The sequence below is a fragment of the Mustela lutreola genome, chromosome 9 (genome assembly GCF_030435805.1).
Source record: "Mustela lutreola isolate mMusLut2 chromosome 9, mMusLut2.pri, whole genome shotgun sequence".
Classification (NCBI taxonomy): Eukaryota; Metazoa; Chordata; class Mammalia; order Carnivora; family Mustelidae; genus Mustela; species Mustela lutreola.
Window position 1 is genome coordinate 130,513,921 of NC_081298.1, and position 21,774 is coordinate 130,535,694.

The window sequence follows — 21,774 nt, forward strand, 5'->3', positions numbered from 1 at the left end:
TAGGGGGTTAATATCCAAAATATATAAAGAATTTATACAACTCAATGCCAAAAATACCCAAATAATCCAATTTTTGAAAGGGTGGAGGACCTGAAAAGATATTTCTCCAAAGACATACAGATGGCCACAGACATATGAAAAGACACTGAATGTCACTAATCATTAAGGAAATCCAAATCAAAACCACAATGAGTTATCAAATTATACCAATCAGAATGTCCATGAAAAAAATAATAACAAGTATTGGTGAGGATGTGGAGAAAAAGGGACCTTTGTGCACCACTGATAGGAAATAAAATTGGTGCAGCTCCTATGGAAAACAAGATGGAAGTTCCTCAAAAAAAAAAAAAAAAAAACTGAAATAGAAATAGCATATGATCCTGTAATTCCACTACTGAGTTTTTCCCATAGAAATGAAAACATTAATTCAAAAAGATATCTACAGTCCATGATTATTGCATAATTTACAACAGCCAAGATATGGGAGTGACCCAAGTGTCCATCCATAGATGAATGAAGAAAATGTAGTTTGTGTATATATATTATATATACTTTATAAATATTATTGATGATGCTCATCCATAAAAAGAGAGATCTTGCCATTTGACATACTGTGGATAAAACCAGAGGGTATCATGCCAAGTGAAATAAGTCAAAATAAGACACACATACCATATAATTTCAATGATATGTGGAATTTAAAAAACAAAACAAAAACAAAGAAAAAAAGAGATAGATCCATAAATAGAATGTACTGGCAGTTGCCAGAGGAAAGGAGGTTTGGGGGATGGGCAAATTGGTGAAGGAGAGTGGGAGGCACAAAAATCCAGCTATGGAATGAGTCACAAAGTTGAAAGGAGTATAATCAAAGGTATCATGACAGCATTGTATGGTAACACGTGGTAGTTACACTGGTAGTCCTCATAGTATAATATATAGAGTTGTCAAATCATTATGTCATACACCTAAAACAAACATAACATTATGGGTCAACTATATTCCAAAAAAAAAAAAAAAACTGTAGCTTGAGGGAAATAGACAAATCCCCTATCAAGATGAGAGACTATAATATATCCGCCCAACATAAAATCTGAACAAAGTAGGTAGGGATGTAAAACTTCCAAATAGCACAATTAAAAATGACCTGACAATCGTAAGTAGTCTTTTCAGCTCTACATACAAGACAAACAAAATGATTATATGTAGTTCATAAAATAAGTCTTAAACTTAAACTATAAATCATTCAATTATGTTGTCTGACCACTATTGAATTAGGGTAGGAAAAAAAGTATAAAGTAACTTGAAAAATGCCTAAATGTTTAGAAATGAAATAATATATTTCTAATCCATTGTTCAAAAGAGAAATGGAAATGGATATTAGAAAACATTTTAAACAATGGTACTGAAAATATATCTTAGGAAGTTATAAAAAGGACAGCAAGTTAAACCCAAAGAAATTAAAGAACAGAATTAAGAAAATAAAGATAAATGTACTCATCCAAACCCCCAAATTTGGCATCCAATACAACATTCTCAACTAATAGAAACCAGAGTCTTTGAAGAAATTGCTGATGCTGGGACTCGGGTAGGGAATATATAAGAATTGCCTAGAATATCTCATAGCACCAAAAAGAAGAAAAAAAATTCTTAAGAACAAAACAATGGGACCATGACAAAGGAACACAGAAGGCAACTGAAAGAGTGCTCAATGGCCAAAGCTGGGGCCATTCGAGTAAGAAAACACATGGTATCAGGAAATAACCAAAAGTATGAAATAAATATCCATGGATCCATACTAATAAAAAGAAATGAGCAAATATTCAAATGCGGGAGAACAAATATCTCAACTAATTTATGTAGAAACTCCCTCCTCCAAGAGGTAGGGCATAACTTACCACCCATTAAATATAGGATGCACAAACTGACTCTTTCCTGAAGAGTACATATGTGCCAGAGAGAGGAAGAATACCTTTACCCAAAAGAAATCTAATTAATACTACCTCAGTCAAATGAATAAGTTTTCATCATCAGCGATAAGTCATGTTAACAGTATGGACCCCGATACACAAGAATGAAAGTTTACCCCAGTAGTCTTCCTCCCACTCAATCCCAATCAGAAAGATAGTCAATATAGGAAAATATTTTAAAAGATATCACTACAGATCTTGCAAACATTTAAAGATTAATAAATTATGAATTAATGTTAATAAATTTGGAAATTCACAAATATGGACAAAATATATCAAATCTGATACAATAAAAAAAGATAGAAAGTTTGATCCTTTAAGAATGAGATCTTGGTTTTAAAATTTTCCTAGAAAGAAATCAATAGACCCAAACAGTTTCACCAGTGAATTTTTCAAAACATGGAAAGAAAGCGTAACACAAGTCTTACATAAAGTCTTCCAGAGAATACAAATAAATATTTTCCATTCAATTAAAGATAACAGCATAACCTTTACATCAAAACCTCTAAAGTTAGAAGAAAAAAAGCACAGATAAATCAATGATTATGAAAGCAAAAATCTGAAACAGAAAATCAAATATGAACTCAACATGAGCAAGGAGAATTTAATCCATCAATGTAAGGTTGATCAAATATTTTTAAAGGAAACAAAATGAGAAAAAGTTTTGAGATCATATCACTAGAAGCAACCAGATAAAATTCAATACCAGTCATACTAAAAATTTTAAACTAGAAATAAAAACGTCCTTGATCTATTAAAGAATATAAAAAGCACTTTGCACACATCATACTTAATGGTGAAATATTAAAAGCCTTTTTCTAAAATTGGGAATGACATCAGGATGCTCACAACAAGTACTTCCATTCCACACTGCACAGTCATCAAACACAGTAAAGAAAAAATTTTAGAAATAAGGATGAAAAAGAAAAAACTCTTCAAAAACTTCATCAGAAATAAATTTAGCAAGATCACTAGATACAAGATCAGCAGACATAAGTTAAAGGAAATAAAAATCTTAAAAATTATACCAATATCCAAAATATCAAATACCGAGAAACACGCCTATTTAAAGATGTAGAAGATTCTTATTATGAAAGTTACAAAGTATTTGAAGAATTTAAATGTAAGAACACACCATATTCAGAGACTTGAAGATTCAATATTTTTAAGATTTTATTTACTCATTTAACAGAGAGAGAGAGAGAGAGAGAGAGATCACAAGTAGGCAGAGAGGCAGGCAGAGAGAGAGGGGGAAGCAGGCTCCCTGCTAAGCAGAGAGCCTGATGCAGGGCTCGATCCCAGGACCCTGAGATCATGACCTGAGCTGAAGGCAGAGGCTTAACCCACTGAGCCACCCAGGCACCTTGAAGATTCAATATTATGAAGCTGTAAATGTTCTATAAATGATCTACAGATTGAATGAAATCACAATGAAAATCCCAAGAGTGTATTTTTGTCGAAAGTTAAAAGGATAGCATTAAAGGGTTTATGGAAATAAAGTAAAAGTAAAGAAATGCTAAGGAATCTTTAAGAAGCTAGTGAATACCGGCCAGGTATCAAGACTTAGTGTAAAGCTACAGTAATTAAGACAGCAAGGTATTGACTTTATTGTCCATGAAAGAACACAAGAGTCCAGAAGCCTACCCAGGATAATAAACTCTTGATTTATCAGTTCAGCAGAGCATATAGAGCCTTTTTCAGTAAGTGCTATGGGGTCAAATGAATATCTATATGTAAAAAGTGAATACTGATCCATTTCTTATCACTTATGTAAAAATTTTTAAGTGACTTGTAAATTGAACTTAATAAAATTCTCTAGGAAACAGAATTTGAGTATTTTTAATTTCTTCAACATGACAAAAAGCACTAAACATAAAGGAAAATAAATGTAGAATTAAGAGTTTCTGTTAACCAAAAATAATATACTGTCATAAAAAAATTTTTTAAAGAGCACTAAGTGGAAAACAAAGAGCCTGATTCAAAATATGTAAAGAATTCCTACAAATCAGTAAGAAAATATCTACCTAAGAGGAAAGTGGCCAAAAGCAATTTTTAACTTAGTGACTAGTGAACATATGAAAGTAATTCAACTTTAGTAATCAGAAAGGCAAATTAAAACTCCAGTGAAGGGACTGATTACTAAAGTTGAGACAGTCTCTTCAATAAACGGTACTGGGAAAATTGGACAGCTATATACAAAAGAATGAAACTCAACCATTCTCTTACATCATACACAAAGGTAAACTCAAAATGGATGAAAGACCTCAATGTAAGACAGGAATCCATCAAAATCCTAGAGGAGAACATAGGCAGTAACCTCTTCAACATCAGCCACAGCAACTTCTGTCAAGACACTTTACCTCCAAAGGCAAGGGAAACAAAAGTGAAAATGAACTTTTGGGACTTCTTCGAAATAAAAAGCTTCGCACAGCAAAGGAAACAGTCAACAAAACGAAGAGGCAATCCACAAAATATGAGAAGATATTCGCAAACGACACTACAGACAAAGGGCTATAAAGATCTATAAAGAACTCAAATTCAACACTCAAAAGAACAAATAAGTCAAAGAGTGGGCAAAAGACATGAGCAGACACCTCTCTAAAGACATACAAATGGCTAACAGACACATGAAAAAAATGTTCATCACTAGCCATCAGGGAGATTCAAATCAAAACCACATTGAGATACCACCTTACATTATACCAATTAGAATGGCAAAAATCGATGAGGCAAGAAACAACAAAGTTGGAGGAGCTGCAGACAAAGAAAGAGGAACCTTCTTACACTGTTGGTGGGAATGCAAGTTGGTGCAGCCACTTTGGAAAACAATGTGGAGGTTCCTCAAAAAATTAAAAATAGAGCTACTTTATGACCCAGCAACTGCACTACTGGGTATTTACCCCAAAGATACAGACGTAGTGAAAAGAAGGGCCATATGCAGCCCAATGTTCATAGTAGCAATGTCCACAATTGCCGAACTGTGGAAAGAGCCTTCAACAGATGAATGGATAAAGATGTGGTCCATATGTACAATACAGAAAGGATGAATAACCAAGTTTTGCACCAACATGGATGGGACTAGAGATTATGCTAAGTGATATAAGTCAAAAAGAGAAAGTCAATTATCATATGGTTTCACTTATTTGTGGAACAAAAGGAACAGCATGGAGGATATTAGGAGAAGGAAGGAGAAAATGAAGGGGGAGAAATCAGAGTGGGAAACAAAGCATGAGAGACTATGGACTCCAGGAAACATATTGAGGGTTTTAGAAGGGAGAGGTATGGGGGATGGGTGAGCCTGTTAATCGGTATTAATGAGGGCACAGATTGCATGGAGCACTGGGTCTTATATGCAGACAATGAATCATGGAACACTATATCAAAAACTAATGAGGTACTACATAGAGACTAACCTAAATAAATAAAACTACAGTGAGATACCAGTATCTACCCATAAAAAAGAGTAAAATTAAAAAAGACAATGATAAGTATTGGTGAAGATGTAGAATGTTAGAATTCTTACTGGCGGAAGTGTAAACTAGTGTAATCATTTTGGAAAACTGCTGGGCAGTAATTACTGACCTACTGAAGTTGGAAATCTACATGACTTATGAGGCAATTTCTCTCTGAAATGTACATCCAACTGAAATGTATGCACAAAAGCCTCAAAAGTAATGCACAAGAATATTCATAGCTATATTCTCTATTGCCATTCATTGAAAAAAATCGAAATATCTGTCAACAGTAGAATAATCACATTCATTCAATGAAATACCATACAACAAGGAGAATGAACTGCTACACACCACTATGTAGATAAAACTCACCAACAAAATGTTAAATAGAAGATATTGGATATAAAAATACATATTATATGAATTTATATTAAGGCCAATGAGCAACAAACTAAACTATAATGTTTAGAGATCCAGTTTAGAAGACAATAATAGGAAGAAAAGCAGGAAGGCAATTACCATAGATATCAGGACAGTAATATCTAGGATAACGCAGTTTTAGTAATTGAGACTAGAATTATTCTGAGTGACTGGCTGCTGATTACGTGGATCTATTTTGATAATTATTTGATACAGTACTTCACTGGGTATATGGGATCTTTCAGTTCTGAAAAGTGTAATTAAATTCCAGATGGGTTAAAATTTAAACTTAAAATTCAGACAATAAAAATTCTGCAAAATTTAAAAAAAAAAAGGGAGGGGTGGGGAGGAAAGGGACCTGGAAGGTACAACCCATATGGGTGAGTGAGACTTTCTTCATTACATGCAGGAAACTCTGTTTAAAACAAAGATAGACCTGTTCAGTTGTATAAAGAGTTAAAAACTTTGTTATCTTTTGTACAAAAAGATTTGTTAATTGGGATGATAAACAAAAGGAGTTATCTTCTTACAATATAAAAAGTGCAAACATAAAATTAGAAGTTTCATAGAATAAATTCAGTGTCAACAAACATGTAAAATTGTTCAAATTCGCTAATTAAGAAATTAAAATAATCATTTTAATCTCTCATACAGGTAAAAGTGTTTAAAATTCTATAAAATGTATTAACGGTAGTGTAAGAAAAAGGTATTCTCCTACACTGACCTTTCAGCTGTTTTTAATAGCAACAGGGTAACATCTATTCAAATTAAAAATATATTCTTTCTCCCAGTAATTTCGCTACTAAAAAGCTATCTCAGAGAAACAAAATTACACCTAGAGAGGGATATACATGCAGATATTTATTGCAATCATATTCAAGGTGGCAAAAAATGCAAAAATAAATGTCTATCAAGAGAAATTGTTAAAAACAAAATTAAAATACAACTGCTTTTTAAAATCATGCATACATTTAGAATAGAACTACGTTACTTCTTAGATTTCTGATATGCTAAGTGAGAAAAGCAAAATGCAGAAAAATTATGTGATCTTTTTTCTAAAACATAACAAAAGCATATCATTGTATTTATGTTCACATAATTATATCCATTCATTCACTGAATTCTATGCACATGAAGAAAATGTAGACTATTATGATGTACCTCAGGGCAGAGGTTAAAAAATTCTATGAATGGTAAAAGGAAGGGGAACCCAAGCAAGTGATGGAAAGAGTGCAGGAAAAACTGCACTTAAGAATGAATAACATGGTCATGTTTATTCACTTCTGTTAAATTATATAGGAGGCATATGTAGAACATCAGGTTTCTTCAAAAAAAAATGATAGCCTCTCTTTAGGCACCTGAAATATCTTCTTCCTTAAAAAAAAAAAAAGTCTTAAAAAATTAAGAGAAGACGGTGCAAGGAAAACGAGTAGAAATAAAGCTTGAAGGAATTTAAACTATAGAAATGACTGCCAGTAGATGGCAGTAAAACCCTCCAAAAATTATAGGAACATTTTCTTAATTGCTAGAAAAGCTTGTCTATAATCTTTACCTCATAAAAATATTCAAATTATATATGCAGACCATGAATGAAGTTCCCTAAGACAGACTTTAACCCTTAATTTAACACATATATATAATTACCTATTTCCTAAATCATCTAGAAGTCATTAAAAAAAAAAAACTCAAGAATAATGCCCTCTGAGAGCTGACAAAATATTCAATTAGTATGTATTTATCTTACATCTACTATGTGTAAAATATGGAAGCAAACTGAAGAAAACATTTGAGTTTTAATCAAGTAGAACAAAATGTAAAGTAAATGGAATGTTTACAAATAAACTAGTACAAGCTAATGTATTGGTTTTTACAGTGGCATGTCAACAACTCTCAAGAGTGCATATGGCCACAGAACTTAGTGTCCCAAAACCAAATAAATAAAAAAGCAAGCCATTAGGCAGATAAAACATGTCACACTTTTTCACTGAAACTCGTACTTTACTCAGTAGCAGGCCTTTTTACTCTTACTATACACCAAAAGTTCTAATGATTCTTTAAAGTCGTTTAGAAGTTATCCAGCCATTCCACTTTCTACCTCGAGGCTTAGTATAGAACTACTTTATTAAGTTTATGGATCCTGTAGCTTAGGAATTTGCATATGATGAATATGTGGAGTTGGCTTGTTTCTGTACAATCAACACCCATGGCTTCAGCAAGGAAAACTCAAATGGCTAGAGTCTGGAACTATTGACGGGAGTCCTTATACATGGCCTCCCCATGTGGCCTGGGCTTCCTGGATGCAGTATCTGGATTTCTTGCATGACGGTCCAAGGCACCAGGTACAAGTGTTACAGAAAATAAGGTGAAAGCTACATCACTGCTTGTGAACTAGCCTTGTAAGATCACATGGAATGATTTCTACTCTACACTTTGGTCAAAGCACTCAAACCTACCCACTCCCAAAGGAATGATAATTATACTCCTTTTCTTGAGGGGGAATAGCAAAGTCACAGCAGATAAAAACTTAAATATTACTGTAGTAATCTCTGGGTAATAAAGTATAACACAGTATGCCCTTTGGCCCCAATTCACATCATTCCCATATGCAGGATTCACTACACCCTTCCCCCGAAAGATCTCCAAAGTCTCAATCCGTGATGGTACCAAAACAGTCTCAGACCCCATCATCTAAATCAGGTCCAAGTGTAGATTAGGCTCCCCAGTAGTCGTTCAAGTACAGTTCCTCTTGATCTGAAGACCTACAAAACAAAATGCCATGTTAGCCCACACACATCCAACACACCACTGTGGGACAAGCATAGAGTAACTTCTATAGGCACTCTCATTCAAAACAAAGAATCAGGAGGCATACAGTAATTGCTTGGAAATCCCTGCAGACTAAATCCTCAATTTCATTTTTTGCATATTGTGGCAGTAGCAATTTTGCTAGGTATTCTTTTATTATATATAACAGAGATCTCCAGTCTTCTTTCTTCCAGCTTTCAACATTTTCCTTAGCTTAAGGCCTTCACTGACAGCCTCCTTGAGGCCTGTCAGGTTTCCTCTCAAGGACCTTCCAGTTTCTGCCCATGATTCAGTCCAAAAGTTATAACAGCATCTCATATCTGGTACCAAATTTTGTTTCAGTTATTATTTCTTTTTTTATTAACATATAATGTATTATTTGCTTCAGGGGTACAGATCAATAAATGGGTAGAAGCCATGAACAGACATTTCTACAAAGAAGATATCAAATGGCCAATAGACACATGAAAAAGTGCTCAATGTCACTCATCATCAGGGAAATACAAATCAAAACCACAGTGATATACCACTTCACACCAGTCAGAAGGGCTAAAATTAACAAGTCCAGTTATTATTTCTATACAACAACTTCTTCCTAAAACCCAGGGATAAAATAATATTACATCACAGATTCTATGAGGCAGAAATTGAAACAAAACACAGCAGGTTGGCTTAAATCTGTTCCATAATGTCTGGACCTTAAATAGGGATATGCAAGTGGTAATACACCGGAACTATCAAGAAAAGACCCCAAACGGAACCTTTCCATGTAGCTTGAGTTTCCTAGAGCATGGCAACCTTCAAGGTCACTGGACTACTTGCATGGCAACTCAAAATTAAACAGGACTATTTTAATGAACAAGTTAGAGGTACACAACCTTGTACAACCTAATCATACAAGTCAAGCAGCACTCCTTAAAAAAGGAACAGGATAGAATACTGATGGTGTTGTAGCCATTTATGAAAACTAAAATCCTCTATCCCAGTTTATCAAGAAATAAACGAATACCAAAGTGCTACTGGCAATATGCATAATGACAGGAGGGAGAAATAATGCTTTCAACACATGCATTGTTTTTTTAAAGATTTTATTTATTTGACAGAGAGAGATCACAAGTATGCAGAGAGGCAGGCAGGGGCCAGGGGAGGAGGCTCCCTGCGGAGCAGAGAGCCCAATGTGGGGCTCTTTCCCAGGACCCCGAGATCATGACCTGAACCAAAGGAAGAGGCTTAACTCACTGAGCCACCCAGGTGCCCCAACACATGCGTTTTTGCTATCTCTCAAAACCCTATTAAGATAACATGAGAAGGTCTCCTGGGTGGCTCAGTGGGTTAAGCCTCTGCCTTCAGCTCAGGTCATGATCTCAGGGTCATGAGATCCCCAGAGTTGAGTCGGGCTCTCTGCTCAGCGGGGAGCCTACTTACCCCTCTCTCTCTACCTGTCTCTCTGCCTACTTGTGATCTCTGTCAAATAAATAAATAAAATCTTAAAAAAAAAAAAAAAAAAAGGTAACATGGGGAAAAAGCCACTTGGGTTCCTCATCAACTGAACAAATAAGTAAAGAAGAGTTATATATAGTGGCTGCGGTGCTTGATCCAGCTTATAATGGAGGAAGAGTAGAAATTAAAACAAAGAGGTCAGAGAATATGCCCAAAATCCAAGTGATTGTATGACTTCCAAGTTCTTCCTTACTCAATGGTGTAAGTTAATGAAACACTAGGGAATTCTTGTCTTGGCTAGGAGATGGATATTAAAGTTGTCCTATTAACAAGCAACAGGACATAAAACCTAGAGAATATATAGAACTTTTGAAGGCACTGGACAGCACTCATGAAAGGCTGTAATCCTTAACATAGAAAAATCCCTATATTCATCCAGATTCCCTAAGTAAATTATTTGAACCACAGCACAGGAAGGGAGACCAAGCACAGATCAGTAGTTTTACTGGATTAAGGATGCAGAAATCAAGATCCAAGGCAGCTGGGATTTAGGTGTCACAGTTAGATCCACAGAGAATGAACACCAAACGCTTGCATGTTAATTCCACTCGTCCTTAGCCAACTTCTAAGCTGCAAATTTATAGGGCAAGACTCTTTATAGTTAGTGTAGCTGTGGTAAGAGGTTGAAACCTGGGAGGAGTTTCCAGACATAACAGGGTGCTTGGGAGAATTTGCAGTTTGGGCCAAACCAGAATATAAGCACCCTGGAAAACAAGCTGGACTCTTAGTTGAGACTCCAGAAAAGTGATCTACAGAAAGATCAAGATTAAAGCATGAAAACAAAATTAAAAATACATCTTCCCTTATACTAGATGAGTAAAAGCCAAGTGATCCATCTGTAACTTAAACACCTACCAGAACAAAAATTTATAATCTTAAAAAGAAGGAACTATAACCCAAAATAACTATAACATATATCTACATTGTCTTCTATGTAATAAAAAAATAGGGAAAGAAACCGGTAAAAGTGATACATAACCAAGAGAATTAAAGTAGGCATCCATTAATGATGAACTCTCAAATTTAGACTAGAAAAAAACTCCAACCTGTTTAAATGTTAACACACAACCGCAAAAATCATACTTAGGTATAAGACAGGCCTTTCCCCTAATACAGGCAACAAGACATGGATACTTGCTCCCACCATTTCTTTCCGTTATATTGGAGATTCTAAATACTGCAATTTGGCAAGGAAAAAAAAAAAAAACAGGATCCTAATAAAGGGAAGACTTAAATTTTTTTGCATAGTATATTCTGCATGCAGTAAATCCAAAGAAACACATATACAAATTATAATGAATGGATAAGTACAGAAAGGTTACAAAACACAAGGTCAAACTTCAAAAAATCAACTGTATTCTAATTCCAATAGATGGAAAAATCAATTAGAGAATGAAATAAATATCTTTCATAATAGCAACAAAGAATGAAAATATTTATAAATAGAATAAGTTCTTTAAGACCTGTACATTAAAAATTACAAACATGGAGGAGGGAAATTAAAGATCAACAAACAGATCATTCCCGTTCATGGATTGGAAAATTCAGTGTTGTTAAAATAGCAACTCTTACCAAATTAATCTACAGATTCAACCAACTGCCATAAAATCTAGCAGGCTTTTTTGCAGAAATTTAAAAGGTGACCCCCACCACATTCTTATGGAAATGTAACAGACCCAAAACCATTTTGGAAAAAAAAAAATGAGAATTTTCACATTGATTTCAAAAATATTCCAAAGCTATAGTAATCAAAATGGTGAAGTACAGGCAAAAGGCTAATCCTATTCATCAATGGAAGATAATTAAGAGTCCACAAATAAACTTAGGAAAAAACTTTTATAAGCATTCATCATCTTGAAGTAGGTAGTAATTTCTTATGTAGGACACCAAAAGAAAATGTAAAAGAAACAAAAATATGGATATCACTGGACTCCATCAATATTAAAAATATCTGTCCTTCAAATGGACATCAAAGCCAAGCAGACAACTCTCAAAAATGACATAAAATACTTGTAAACCTATACGGGATAAGGCCTTGTATCCAGAATACACATTACTACTCCACAATAGAGATAAAAAAATTTTTAATGGTGAAAATTTTTGAAGACTTATTCAAAGATATACAAATGGCTAATAAGCACATGAAGACATTCTCAATATCATTAATTAAATGCAAATTAAACCCAAAAGATAGCTTTTCACATCCACTAGGATGGCAAGAATAAAAATGGATAAAGAACCAAGAACTGGTCCTTTGAGAATATAAACAAAATTGATAATTCTTTAGCCAAACTGAAGGGAAAACTAAGGACTCAAAATCAGAAATGGAGAAATAACTATCTACACCAAAGAAATACAAAATAATATTATACCAACTGAGAAGAAATGGACACTTAGAAGCATAATCTTCCCAAACTGAATTAGTAATAATAGTAATAAATAGTAAATCTGAACAAACCAGTTACTAGAAATGAAATAGAATCAATAGTCAAAAAAGTCTCCCAACAAAATCCAGAACCAGATGACTTCACAAGTAAATTCTACCAAACATTCAAATGATTTAAAGAATAGTATCCATTCATTTCTATTAGGGCAGCATTACCCTGATACCAAAACCAGACAAAGACACTACAAAACAAACACACACACACACACACACACACACACACACCACAACAACTACAGGCCAGCATCTCTGATAAACAGATACAAAAATCCTCAACAAAATATTAACAAACCAAATCCAAAAATACATTTAAAAAAATTACTCACCACAATCAACTGGTATTTATTCCAGGGGTGCAAGGGCAGTCCAATATATATAAATCAATCAACATGATAAAATATATTAACAAGAAAACAAACATTTCAAAAGGTTCAAAAAAAAGCATTTGATCATGTACATCTTCCACTCTGATAAAAATCCTCAACAAAGTAGAAGGAAACAGGGTTGCTGGAGGGAAGACAGGTGGGGGGATGGGATAATTGGGTGATGTGATAAGCACTGGGTGTTATATGCAACTGATTAAGAATTGAACAGTACATCTGGAACTAATGATGTACTATATGTTGGCTAATTTAAAAAAAAGAACACACCTCAACATAATAAAGGTCTCATGTGAAAAATGCACAGCTAGCATCATATTCAATGGTGAAAACATGGGAACTTTTCCTCTAAGATCTGGAAAAAGACAAGGATGTCCACTGTCACCACTTTTATTTCAACACAGTACTAAAAGTCCTCATTACAACAATCAGACAAGAGAAATAGAAGGCATCCAAGCCGGTAACAAAGAAGTAAAACTTTTACTATTTGCAGATTATATGATAATATGTATTTTAAAAACCTAAAGACTCTAGGAAAAAAAACTAGAATAAGTGAATTAAGTCAAGTCACAGGATACAAAACTAATACCGAAATCTATTGAATTTCTATACACTAATAATAAAGGAGAACAGGAAAATAACCCCATTTATAACTGCACCAAAAATAATACCTAGAAATAAACCAAGGAGGTGAAATACCTATAAGAACCATAAAATGCTGATGAAAGTAATTGAGGACACAAATAAATGGACATATGTTCCATGGTTATGGATTCGAAGAGCCAAAATGGTTAAAATGTCCATACTACCTAAAGCAATCTACAGATTTACAGTAATCCCTATCAAAATATCTTTTGGAAAAAATGATCCTAAAATTTGTATGGAACTACAAAAGAACCCAAATAGCCAAAGAAAGCTTTGGAAAGAATTACAAAGCTGGAGATATCATAATCCCAGATTTCAACATATACTATGAAACTATAGTAATCAGAACAATATGGTACTGACACAAAAATAGACACACAAAACAATGAAACAGTATGGAGATCCCATAAATAAACCTATGCTTAAATAGCCAATTAATCTATAATAAAGGCAGCAAGAATATGCAGTGGGAAAAAGATGGTCTTTTCAACAAATGGTGTTGGGAAACTGAAGAGCTATATGCAAAAGAATGTAACTGGATCATTTTCTTACACCATGCAGAAAAGTAAATTCAAAATGCATTAAGTACCCAGAAGGAATGCATACTGAATTGCAGGAATGATACTGAATAATAAGATATTGCAAAAATTATTTATGGAGATAGTCACTCAACTTGTTACAACTGCCAAACACAGAGCTGTACACTCCAAGTTTATCATAGGATACAAAAACATGTCTGAAGTTAGTTTTAAAGCAATGACAAAAGATATTCACACAAAAAAACAAAAGCTGAGAAAATTTATTGTTATCAGATCCAAATTAGCTAAAAGGATATTAAAATAAACTAAATGAGAACATTTCAAAATATATGGGATGCCAGTGAAGAATGCTTAACAGTTTATAACATTAAGCACTTCCATTGCAAAAAAGAAAGATCTAAAATAGTTCACCTCAAGAAGCTAGAAGAAGGAAATAAAGTACAGAGTAAAAGGAAATAAAAGTCATAGCAGAAATAATGAAATGGAAAAATGGGAAAAACTGAAATTTCTCTGAAGATGAGTCAGAAATACAAACCTCCATAAGATTTCTCAGAGGGGCGCCTGGGTGGCTCAGTGGTTTAAGCCTCTGCCTTCCGCTCAGGTCATGATCTCATGGTCCTGGGATCGAGCCCCACATTGGGCTCTCTACTCAGCGGGGAGCCTGCTTCCCTCTCTCTCTCTCTGCCTGCCTCTCTGCCTACGTGTGATCTCTATCAAATAAATAAATAAAAATCTTTAAAAAAAAAAAAAAGATTTCTCAGAGGAGAAATTTCCCAACTCATTCTATTACCCTAATACCAAGTCCAGAGAAGACATCTGGAACAAAACCATAGACCAGTATCCCTCAAACAAAATTCCTTTAAAAATGCTAGCACCAAGTCTAGCAAGACATTAGAAAGAGTACATAACATGCCTAAATGGGGCATCCCAGAAATGCAACAGTGTTTTAACACTCAAAAATCATATATATAAGTTGGTTGGTTGGTTGGGGCTCAAAAGGAACAAATCTGCAAAACAAAGATAAGAAAGCTTATAGAAGAGGAATTTGGATTAGCCAGTAGTAATGGCCATGTGAATCTTGGTGATTCATGCCAATGCTAATCATATGCATTTGGAAAACGCATATACACAAAAATACACTCAGCAACCAGGTAAAAGGACTTATTCATCCAGTAGGTATCCTAGCTCCTCTATTCTCTGCCACACTAGTGTACAGCCAATGACTCAATTCTAGCAATGGAGCCCAGCACATATCCAACAGAAATGCACATATATATTTTTGAAATTCACAGTATTCAGATCATTTTTTTTTTTTTACAATTGATGACATTTTTCCAGTTTTCAAGGGTGGGATGAATAAACAGATGTTTGATAAAGCATTCAGAAATGAATGAACCACAACTACATACACACACAAAAATGGATAAATCCTGTATTTTAAAACTGTGCAAAAAGAAACCAGTATTAAAAACTTACTATCGGTTCCATAAAGAATCATTAAAAAATAAACACATTTTTTCTTGGTTGTTGGCAAAATTAGGTGGTAAAACTATTTTTAAAGACCCAGAAAGGAAGATAGTACCACGAAAGTCAAGATAGTAGATCCATTGGAGGAGGGCATAAGTATTTGTGAGGATGGGAAAAGAGCTTCTGGAGTTTTGGTAATGTTCCATTTTGAACTGAGTAGCAGTTACATGGGTGGTTCAACCAGAAATAAAGCTTCTAGCTACAGATATGTTTTTTATACTTTCATGTCTATACTTTTAAAAAGGTTTAAAAATGAATTACACACCAATAGCTAATAATGACATGCACAGAATGATCTTGCCTAAGGATGGTACTTTCCCCCTTCCTAGGGCTCTCCTTTTCATCTATTCTTTGAACCTTGAGGTTTGAGATTTTTATTCCCTTTAATTTTGAGATCCTTACAAACTAGATATCAGAATTTCATTACACTTCTCCATTCTTCTCTAGTCTTCAAGAATAGCTTATTGAATTCATAAGCTATATATATAAGCTCCATACATGCAATTTTTAATATCTTCACTGAAATATTCACTTGGCATAAAATTCATTTTTCAAGTATACAGATCAATGGATTGTAGTATATTATTAACGCAGTTGCACAAACCACTATCACCATTTAGTTTCAGAACATTTTCAGAGCCCCAAAGAGAAATTCCATGGCCATAAGCAGTCTCTTCCTATCCCCAACTCCCCATGGGCCTTGGCAATCAAAACTGGTTTGTACTGAGTCAGTTTTGCTTGGCTGTACTATGTGGCCTATAATTTCCTTCCTTGTAGGTTTGCCTAAATTCCCTGACAAATTATACCACACATCTATCAAGAATCAGGCTCAGAAGTCATATTTTTTTTAAGTCTTTTTCAACTGGTTCCTCAATCCCAGGGAAGTTAGGCTCACTGTCCTCTGTGGTCCTAAAGCCCCTATTATACACCCTTATTACATGCCATGTACCACTTATAATTACCTTGTTCCCACCACTGTGAATATCTTAAGAACCACAATTTGACTCATTTTTCTAACTCCTATATTGAATACAAAGATTTCCAAAATGTTTGATGAATGAATCCACCATATAAGAAACTGTGACTGGATTATAAAGATGATGATTTAGTACTCAGATGACATTCAGAGATATCTATGTTCAAGAACATCAAGACAGAAATGTTATGGAAAAGCATTATGATAAAATAACTTTAGTCAACTGATTATTCTATGATTAATAAAAAATTATGAGTAAACTAAGAAAATACATTAAAACTATTACATTGAGTTCATGCTAAGATTTTAATGTATCCTGGGGCACCTGGGTGGCTCAGTCATTAAGCATCTGCCTTCGGCTCAGATCATGATCCCAGGGGTCTTGGGACTGAGCCCCACACTGGGTTCCCTGCTCAGCGGAAAGACTGCTTCTCCCTCTCCCACTTCCCTTGCTTGTGTTCCCTTTCTCGCTCTCTGTCAAATAAATTAATTTAAAAAAAAATTTAATGTATCCTAGCCAAAGGGGAATAGTTATTAGAATCTTAAATTTACTATGGCCATCCTAATATAGCCTAAGAAAAATTATAGAAGTGTAGAAAAAAAAAATGTTGTTGGAAACCTCTGAAATGTTGAAAATTACATCCAAACTACAGGCCAAATAAAAAAATCAAGGTAATGCTCAACTCATAGAATGAGTTTTGGAAGTTTTCATTCCATTTCTATTTCTTGGAACAGTTTGGAAAGAACAGGCATTAACTCTTCTTTAAATGTTTGGTAGAATTCCCCTGGAAAGTCATCCAGCCATGGACTTTTGTTGGAAGGTTTTTGATTACTCCTTCAATTTCTTTGCTGGCTATGGGTCTTTTCAGATTTTCTCTTTCAGTTTTGGTAGTTTATAGGTTTCTAGGAATTTATCCATTTTTCCAGATTGCTCAATTTGTTGGCATACAATTTTTCATAATATTCTAATTGTTTATATTTGTGATGTTGGTTGTGATCACTCCTCTTTCATGATTTTATTTGGGTCCTTTCTCTTTTTGAGAAGTCTGGCTAGGGGCTTATCAATTTTATTCTTTCAAAGAATCAGCTCCTAGTTTCATTGATTTTACTGTTTTTGCGTTTCTATATCATTTATTTCTGTTTTAACCTTTATTATTTCTCTTCTGCTGGCTTTAATTTACTGTTCCTTTCTTAGCTCCTTTAGATGTAAGGTTAGGTTGTATATTTGAGACTTTCTTGCTTCCTGAGATAGGCCTTATTGCTATATACTTTCCTCTTAGGACCGCCTTTGCTGCAAGTCCCAAAGTTCTGAACTGCTGTGTTTCCTTTTCATTTGTTCCATTCATTTTTAATTTCTTTGATCTCGTAATTAACCCATTCATTTTTTTAGTAGGATGTTCTCTGACCTCCATGTATTTGTGATCTTTCCAAATTTTTTCTTGTGGTTGACTTCAAGTTTCATAGCTTTGTGGTCTGAAAATATGCATGGTATGATCTCCATCTTTTTGTAGTTTGTTGAGATCTGATATGTGACTCAGTATGTGATCAATTCTGGAAAATGTTCTGTGTGCACACAAAAAGAATCTGTATTCAGGTACTTTAGGATGAAATGTTCTGAGTATATCTGTTAAGTCCATTTAGTTCAATGTGTTATTCAAAACCAGTCTTTCCTTATTGGATTTTCTGCTCAGATGATCTGTCCATTGCTGAGGTGTTACAATCTCTTCAAATGGTGTTGGGAAAACTGGACAGCAGCACACAGAATGAAACTGGACCACTTTCTTACACTATACACAAAAATTCAAAATGGATGAAAGACCTAAATGCAAGAGGAAACCATCAAAATCCTAAAAGAACATAGTCAGCAATCTTTGACATTAGCCACAGCAAATTCTTACTAGACATGTCACCTGAAGCAAAGGAAACAAAAACAAAAGAACTATAGGGACTTAAGATAAAAACTTCTGTACAGTGAAGGAAACAGCAAAATTAAAAGGCAACCAACAAAATGGGAGAAGATATTTATTTGCAAGGGACATATCTGATAAGACTTTCAGATGGCTAACAGACACATGAAACAATGCTCATCATCAATCATTAGGGAAATACAAATCAAAACCACAATGATATACCACCTCACACCTGTCAGGATAGTTAAATTAACACAGGAAACAGATGTTGACAAGGATGCAGAGAAAGAACAACCCTCTAACCCAGTTGGTGGGAATGCGAACTGTTGCAGCCACTCTGGAAAACAGTATAGAGGTTCCTCAACAAGTTAAAAATAGAACTACCCTATAACCCACCAATTATACTACTAGGTATTTATCCAAAGGAAACAAAATTACAGATTTGAAGGGGTACCTGCACCCCAGTGTTTATAGCAACATTATTAACAATAGTCAAACTATGGAGAGAGCCCAAATGTCCATCGATTGATGAATAAAGATGGATAAAGAGGTGGTTGTGTGTGTGTGTGTGTGTGTGTGTGTGTGTGTGTGTGTGTGTAAAATGGACTTTAAGATTTTATTTATTTATTTGACAGAGATCACAAGTAGGCAGAGAGGCAGGCAGAGAGAGAGAGAGACAGAAAGAGAGGAGGAAGTAGGCTCCCTGCTAAGCAGAGAGTCCGATGTGGGGCTCGATCCCAGGACCCTGGGGTCATGATCTGAGCCGAAGGCAGAGGTTTTAACCCACTGAACTACCCAGGTGCCCCTGTGTAATGGACTATTACTCAGCCATCAAAAAGAATGAAATCTTGTTATTTGCAAAAACATGGATGAAGCGAGAATGCATTGCTAAGCAAATTAAGTCTGAGAAAGACAAACACCATATGATTTCACTCATATGTGGAACAAAACAAAACACATGAAAATGAGAAATGGGGGGAAAAAAGGTGAGGAGGGGGTGGGGGTTAAATGAGTGATGAGTATTAAGGAGGACACTTGTGATGAGCCCTGGCGTTTATACATAAGTGATCAGTCACTAAAGACTACTCCTGAAACCAATACTTCACTATATGTTAACTAACTGGAATTTAATAAAAATTTGAAGAAGAAAAAAAAACACAAAAAGTTATAGGCCAAGTAAAAAGATCTAACTTAAATATCCAACATTCCTTTAAAAGTGAAACATGAAAAAAATAAAAACTTTTGAGAAGTACTTTTAAAGAGAAAAAAATGTACTAAGTGTTTGAGTAAAGACTTTGGTCACAGGAAATGTTAAAGTGAATTCAATTTTTCATCACAATATGCACAAGGTAGGATTCTGTTAATGCTATAGTACCCTTTTAAAACACATTCATACAGACACATTCAGACTTTAAATATTTTAATGTGAAATATTTTTTACACAAAATACCCCATTACAAAACAAAAATAATTTCCCTTAGGTGTACACAACTGTAAGACTCTTTAAGTGATATTAGAGTTAAATACTCATAAACAAGTCAGAGAGTTATATTAATACAGATTTTAAAATTTTTTAAAAATCAGACATAAATTTAACCAACTGAGCATCTTATATAGAAGAATTTAGAGTCAAAGGATCATACCAGGAAAAGACAAATGAATAAATTTGTCTTTTTTTATGAATGTTTTTATTCTATATCAATATAGTTTTGAATAATGCATATGTGAATATTTTTAAAAAATCCATTCCTAAGGAATACTTTTTCCATTCTCATAAACCATTTTATGAGAGTTCAAAATATTTTTAATTTATACGAATAAAGCAAAATTATAAGTTATTTTAAAAAGTAAAGCTAAACAATCAACTTTGAAATATTTTCAGCTAAAAACTTAAATGTGATATTGCTTCCCAAATTTTGAACCAACAGTCTGTTGCTAACATAAAACAAGATTCTACTAACAAACTAATACAAATGTTTTAGACTAGGAAAAATGCCCTTAATATTGACTTATCTGTGAAATACAGTAAAACTTAATCTTACGAAAACATAAATCCTAAGATGAATACGCTATTTTGTTTTTATCTGAAAATACTCTGAATTACTAATTCATCCTCCATGTTGTAATTTTACAGTATATTAAACTAGCTAATGGGGTGGGAAACGTGCCTTCAAGTATAAAAAGAAAACCACTTTAAATTCATCATTTATATCTTAAAGGGAAACTTAATTTTAATGTTACCTTCAACTACTTTCTATATTGGGCTTCTGTTGAAGTTAAAAAAAAATCAAGTAGGAATTACAGAATTATAAAAAACGTAATTTTAAATGCTACAATAAATTTGTGAATTTTTGAAATAGACAAACGTAAAATACTATACCTGAAGACATACATGAAGTTAAATCTGAAAAACTGAAGGGATATGAGGCTCTTCCTGATAAAACTGGTACCAAAACATCCATTACTACTTTATCTTATTTTGGCATTCAAATTCATCTAATTAACCAAATCACTACCTTTATCATATTTTATGGTATCAAAACCAAACAACAAAAGCAGCCCAGTGATACAATAGTTACAGAAGTTGAAGCAAATTATTTTTCCAATAAAAGCCCTTTTTTTAAATTGTACAAAGTAATCTCTAAGATCTGGTGAGGTTTAGGGGAAAGTAACACCAAAGGATTCCAAGAAATTAGATTATAAAGATTATAAATTACCTGCTCTAAAATCACATACCACAGATTAATTTGTAATGTAAAAATATAGAGTCTCCCTGCCTTGAATAAACTTCAAGATATCAGATTTAAACTCCCATTCCTATTCTGGAAATTACTTCCTAACCTCAAAAAAAAATTACAATATCAATACACTAATATATATGTACCAATGATAAATTTGTCCCCAAGTAGCTTAAAATATTCCTAAGTTTTCTCAAATATTCTCTAAGTCACCAAATCCCTAGTTCTTCAAAACGATTTGGCATACATTGACTTTAAGTGCAATTGTATGATTTTATGGTTCTATCTTTACAACAAAATACTCTGAATTTGCACAGTAAATATTTACTTGTAACAAATTCTAATTCATAGGTAACTGCACTGGCAAGATATCTCCCTACCCCCACCCTCCCACCAACTAAACAGTAGTGTTCTTGAAGATCACAAGAATCTATAACAAACCACCAAAAATATAAAGCCAAATTAA

General features: G+C 33.9%; 1 protein-coding gene across 1 annotated transcript in view; it reads right to left on the bottom strand.

Moving 5' to 3' along the window:
* Positions 1–6,691: 6,691 nt before the first annotated feature.
* TDRD15 (tudor domain containing 15) overlaps positions 6,692–21,774 on the bottom strand; it is a 36,505-nt gene continuing 21,422 nt past the window's right edge. Inside the window, exon 4 of the mRNA XM_059132538.1 lies at positions 6,692–8,601. The gene's annotated coding sequence lies outside the window, so the exon portion shown is untranslated. The remainder of the gene's footprint in view (positions 8,602–21,774) is intronic.